The following is a 6000-nucleotide window of genomic DNA, read 5'->3' as shown; positions in this document are numbered from 1 at the left end:
TATCAAAACAGAAAACATGGTGGGCAGGAAAAGTACTATGAAAAGATCATGGAAATGTTGGGTGACAAAGATGAATCAAAAAATTGATACTTGCTTGTATGAAATAGATTTTTTTTCCACTTATGTCCCCCTGCCTCTCTGTACCTACTATGTAACATACTAGTAGTAATATGGAATAGATTTCAGTTTTGTCTTAATTCAGGGCACGAAGTTATGTAACTTCAGTGCAATGAAGTTTACGAAAAAGGGTGCCTTCCTGAAATAATTATGTAATTAACAGCACTCCCCTCCCTCCGAAAATAAGTTGCACATAGCAGTTAAAATAATAGGTTTCTTACTCTTCAAGCTGCTACAAAACTTTAATTCTAGCATACTGGAGTGACTGAAGGAAGATACTGTAAAAAGAAGCATTTTGCAAAGTCGTCCTACAAAAAAAAAAAAACGTCGTCTGAGAAAAAAAAAACCCACGCTTGCGAAAATTTAGCTGGATTAAAAAGTTGTTCGTCCCTAAAAGCACTCAGGCGTGAGCTTATCCAAATAAAATAATGCAGAGACCGTACAAGATAGGTTTTCAGGGTTGGCTGGGTACAATAAGGCGGTTCGCATATCTTGTGAGTGCTTTTCACATGCCTGCAATACGACGCTCCCTACGGGCCAAGAATGGTTCTTGCGAAGAGCAGGTGGAAGAAAGGAACCCCCTTCCCCTTTCAGATAATGGTATATTCTGCCGCTACCACGCTCGCGCGGCTGCTAACGCAGTCGCTTGTCACCAGAGGGTCATTTCTCCGAGGCTTGTCAGTGAGCAGCTCGTGGTCCGGAAGCGTTTGTGGAAATTGCCCCGGAAGGGGAGGGGGAAGGATTGCGTGTGGCGGCGGCGGCGGCGGCGGCTGCTGGGGCTTGGCTCTGGTGGTGAATGGAGTGATAGAGGCGGCAGGAAGGAGAAGGAGGCCGGAGGAGGCGGAGCTCGCCTCTTCTTGCGCGCAGTCAGGCTTTCGTTGCCGGCAGTGGTGGAGGAAGACGACCTCGGAGGCCCGCCGGGCTTCGGTCGGGGTCGGGAGGGTCAAAGACTGGCGGGGGGGGAGGCTGGAGGAAGAAGATGCTGCTCTTCATGGAGGTGAGTAGGGATTGAGCCACGTGATTTGCCAGGCGGCGCGCGCGCTCGGCCGCTTGGCGCCCGGCTGGTGGTGGGGGGGGGGGATGGGGCTGACACAGCAAATAGCCCCTTGGCGCGCGTGGGCGCCGATGGGGAGCGTTCTCGGGGGGTCTCCGGGCGGAAAGGAGGGAGGCTGGAGAGGACGAGGGGACGCGCTCGGCGCACTTGCACGCCATGGTGCGCCATAGGGGGAGGAGGAGGAGGAGGAGGAGGATCACGCGGCCGCGGGCGGGTAATGGGGCGAAGCGGGTTTCGGGACCAAAGCGCCAATCGGACAGGCTGGGGCAGTGGGTGGGCCTCCAAGGTCAAGCTTCGTGAGCCGCGCGGGAAGGCCTGTGGCGGGGCCGGGATCTGCGCGTGTGGGCGAAGGGACAGGATGTGGAAGCGTGGCTTGCAGCCTAAAGGTGAAGTAGGCCTAAGGGAGCGGAGTTCAGGGGACTGTACTGAGGAGTTTTGTGTGTTCGTGGACGATGTGTGGTAATTTCTGCCTATTCCTCGGGTGTGTGTGTGGGGAAAAGAGTCTGGGCCGAGAGGAGAAGGCCACGAAAGACGTCGCAATGACCTTTCGTAAAAGTTCTCTTGATGGCTGCTGCTGCTTGGAACATGGCCGGACACGTGTGAAGGTTACACTGCATCGAGGAGGAAGAAACGTTTTGGAAGCCGTTTCCTGCCTCCCTGTTTCTATCTTGCCTCTTGTTAAATAAAAAAATAAAAAAAAAATAATACGTGGGAGGTCATCCACTTCCACCTCTCTCTCTTTTTTTTTTTTTTAGAAAACTGCAGGCACGTGGCAGGAGTACAATATAGTCAGCTGACTGCTGGCTTTCTTTTTCCCTTGCCTGGCTAATGCTTTGAGTAGATTCCAGATTGTATTGTTCTTATTGTAGAAATGTCAGGCTAATAAAGCTGTAACTTAGCAACGTGGCACTGGTTTAAACTGTGCCCATAAACAGAGCTTTTTAAGAGGAAAGTGGTGTAAATTCTTGGTGTTGACCTGGCTTATAAGGCTGAACGTTTAAACTACTTTTTTTTTAATTTGAAGAAATTGCTGAAGGAGGGGCTTCATAATGTTTGTTTTAACTGAGCAACACAGTTTCACCTTTTTAATTCCCCCCACCCACACACACACAGTATATGCCTTTTGAAGTTGTTAACTGGAAATGAAGTTGCAACATATGGAAAAGTTTTTATACTACAGTGAAGTTCAAGTAGAGACAGCAGTTTCAGATAAATATGTAATCAGTTAAAAAGCATTTTTAAAATAAAATGCTTGTTTGGAGTTGTCTGTTTTATACAATAGGCTTATTACAGGTATGAAGTTTTATTCATAAATGTTCATAAGATTGATTCTGGGAAATAATATATAGGAAAAGGCTTATGGGTTGAAGACTTTACACCGTATTATACTCCGGGTATGCAAAATGTCAACTGCATCTAAATATGCTTGCTCTGAATTCAGTCCACTGAATTTATTTGGATTATAGCCCAGGTAAATGAATATAGGATTCCATCTTATCTCAGTGAATACTCCAAGAAATAGGACCATATGTATAAAAAAATATAAAATGAGAGTCTGATTTACAAAGATATCATCTACAATAAATCAGATGGAATAAATATGAGCAATAAAATATTTCTATGTTATAGTGAAATATGTGCAATCATTTATGGGGATAACTGAAGGAGTAACTGATCCTGCTGTTACAGTTGTTATAGAGAAATTATATTCTGATGTGCCATGACTCATCATTTGTTACTGTTAAGATGATTCTCAAAGTTTGCAACTTATTTTTTTTTTAAAAAAAGCGATTGAAGATAAATATTCCCAAAGCAAGGAAAGGCATATAGACATAGGCAGATGGGTATCCTGATCTTTTGACTACAGCTGTTAGAAAAGTTGTAATCCTAAATTTTTACTGTCAGCCTAAGGTGCTGTAGGTTTTTGTAACATGTAAAAGAAAGTATTTCTAATGTTTAGAGATCCATAACAATTCTGAGAAACTTAACTGCAATTATAAATATGTTTTTTTATAAGTAAGGCTTTTTTCAGGAAAACTTTTAGGAATGCAAGCTTGGAATCAGATTATTTAAATCTACTAAATGTTGGTGTTTGTGAGTTGTCATTAAGTTTTGTTTGGCAAAGTTGAATAAAATTGTGTTGGCTCTTTAACATTTGTTATAATATAGATTGAATTACAACATTGTTGAGAATTCTGGTTTATATGTTATAGATAATGGAGTTGTGCAATACAAATATTAAACAAACTGTGGGTTACAGAGGAGATAAATGCTTCCAGTTAGAGTGAACCTGTGCTTTTTGGTTGTTAAGGAAGAAACAAAATATAAATCCACAACAACAAAAAATTTTGGCTTTATTTTCTGGCTGGTTCAGTGGTTTTTGCTATTGGAGGAGTAATGCAAAGATAATTCATAACAATTCTGTATTAATTTTACTTTTAATGTGGCCACTTTAGTGTTGAATCCTGAATTCCATGGTTGTATTTCCTCTGCTGTGGCTAGCAGCTCTCTAGTTGAAATGAAGGAACCAAATATATAGTTTGTGGCCTTTTGCGAACTGTACAGGTATTTTACAGCTTCATCTTAAAACTTCGATCAGTACCTATAGTTACCTAGTAACTATGATCATTTTCTCCTGTTTTTTCCTATAGTTTTCTTTTTTTTCTTTCTATGTTTACTAGTTCATCTAATCTAAAACTGGTGAGAAAATAGCCATCTCTTCTTGATTTAAAATATTAAAGACTATAAAAATACAATCCTTGGGCACCTCTGCTGACATAAAGTTGGGTTACTAAGGAAGATGTGCTTAATAGAAAAGATAGTTTGGATCTAGTGTAGGTGTGGTTGATATATATATATGTGGACCTTAAAAGAAACCCTACCTTTTCCTGGTAACTGTGTAGCCCCAGGAAAAAATACTGTATATGCTCAAGAAGTGTTACAGAGATGGTGACAGGGTGATGATACCCTGTTAATGCTTCTTTAACTCAAACTTGGGAGCATTTTATGATCTCTCAAAGTAGTTTTTGGAATGGTACAAGAAATGTACTCATGATGGTGAATGAAAACTAAAGATTTTTTAAAATCTGTATGCTGCATCAGCATAGTCTAATTAATGTAGATGATTTAGCTCATCTTGAATTTTAATACTGAACAATAGAAAAATGCTGTTTCTCATATTTTTGTGGCTGGCTTATAAACATGCTAGACATTGTGGACAATAGGATGATGGATCATAAAAGATTCAAAACTCTTTTGCTGTTTAGTTGCTGCCCATAGAAAAATAATAAATCTGTACAGAAAATGTAAAACAGCTTACTAGAGCTGTTAAGTCAAGAACATTTCATGTTGCTGAGTATTTGAATTCTTTGTGCAAATTGATTAAAATACACCGATGGATTTGAAGAGCAGGTAATTAATTATAAGTACGTTTTGTCATATTTGGCAGTTATAATGGAAGAACTATATATGCACTTTTGTCTATAGTTCTTTGAAGGCAATTTTAAATCTTGCACTTTAAATATTAACTGAATTGCTGAGTTAAAAGTCAGCCCTTCATTGTCAGTGATGCAACTAGTTTGTTTAACTGAGTTATTTAATAAAATATTCTCTGTTGTTAAAAGTTAGATATTTAAATCCATTAGTGCCTACAAAGCTGGATTTGAGTTTTGCCCATACAACCTGAGAAGTGCCACTGAATTGTCTAAATAAAATATTTTGATTGTTTAACTCTCCCCTTTTCTAGGAAAGTTCAAATGGTTCTTGCTTCGTTTGAAGCCAGACTCCATTAGGTTTCTGCAGTGGAATATTATGTATCATAACTAACCTGAGAGTGAATAAAGTTGATCCTCTTTAGCAAACATTAACTAATTTTTAAACCCACTAATATTTGTCATATATCTTTCCTTCGTTTGTTGCAATTTATCCCTGAAACAGATGTGATCATTGTTATAACAATCTTGAGAGATCACTAAATACAATTTAGATAGACTGTCTCCAAATAGTAACTGACATAAATGCTCTCAGAAAATATTTGAACTAGCTTAAGTCCAGTACTGATAAATTATTAATGGTTTTGTCTTATAGCATATAGGATTTATCTAAGATGTAGCTTTTGATTTTATGATAATTTAAGGACTGATATATTGGGAAATGCTTATGAATATTTTCAGGTTGTGGCTTATTACTACCAGAACTGAAAGTATGAAGGAGAATGATAGATTTTTCCACTCAAAATTAAATTTGGTGCACCAATATTAAACAACTTGAATTTCTTGATTATCTGGGCTGATAATGATCACCTAAGTGATGTGTCAAGTCTCTTTTGGGATGTGGGTGTCAGATAAAGCATTACTTAAGTCTGCCTAGAACTAAAGCAAAATATGTGTGTGTGTGATCTTCTTGCTTCATTTGTTTAAAAATATGATTGGGTAATTGAGTTTGATATAAAATACCAGATTACGAACATTTTAATTTATATAAAATATGGAAAATATATTAAAGTATTTAAATTTGAGTTTAATTTATCAAACTCATACTTTGCAGTCAAGAAGCATTAATTACAATAATGCATTCTGTTATCTTCTTTTGTGGGCCTCAAGGACACGCAGAGATGAGTTGATTCTAGCTCTAAAACATTACTGTACAGATAGCTCTTGATTTACAGGCATTCATTTAGTGTCCATTCAAAGTTACAATGGGACTGAAAAAAATGACTTATGACCATTTTTCACACTACCATTGCAGCATCCCTGCATTTCCTACCCTTGAACAAGGATTCAAAATGGAGACAATAGAAATAAGGTTTCATTTAATTTTTTTCTTAGTCT

General features: G+C 38.8%; 1 protein-coding gene across 1 annotated transcript in view; it reads left to right on the top strand.

The window, feature by feature from the left end:
• Positions 1–1092: 1092 nt before the first annotated feature.
• LARP4 (La ribonucleoprotein domain family member 4) overlaps positions 1093–6000 on the top strand; it is a 36126-nt gene continuing 31218 nt past the window's right edge. Inside the window, exon 1 of the mRNA XM_015831851.1 lies at positions 1093–1114. The gene's annotated coding sequence lies outside the window, so the exon portion shown is untranslated. The remainder of the gene's footprint in view (positions 1115–6000) is intronic.

Source organism: Protobothrops mucrosquamatus, unplaced genomic scaffold, assembly GCF_001527695.2.
Source record: "Protobothrops mucrosquamatus isolate PMUCROS unplaced genomic scaffold, P.Mucros_1.0 scaffold_282, whole genome shotgun sequence".
NCBI lineage: Eukaryota > Metazoa > Chordata > Lepidosauria > Squamata > Viperidae > Protobothrops > Protobothrops mucrosquamatus.
The sequence above is the reverse complement of the archived record's forward strand: the minus strand, read 5'-3'. Positions and strand labels throughout refer to the sequence as shown.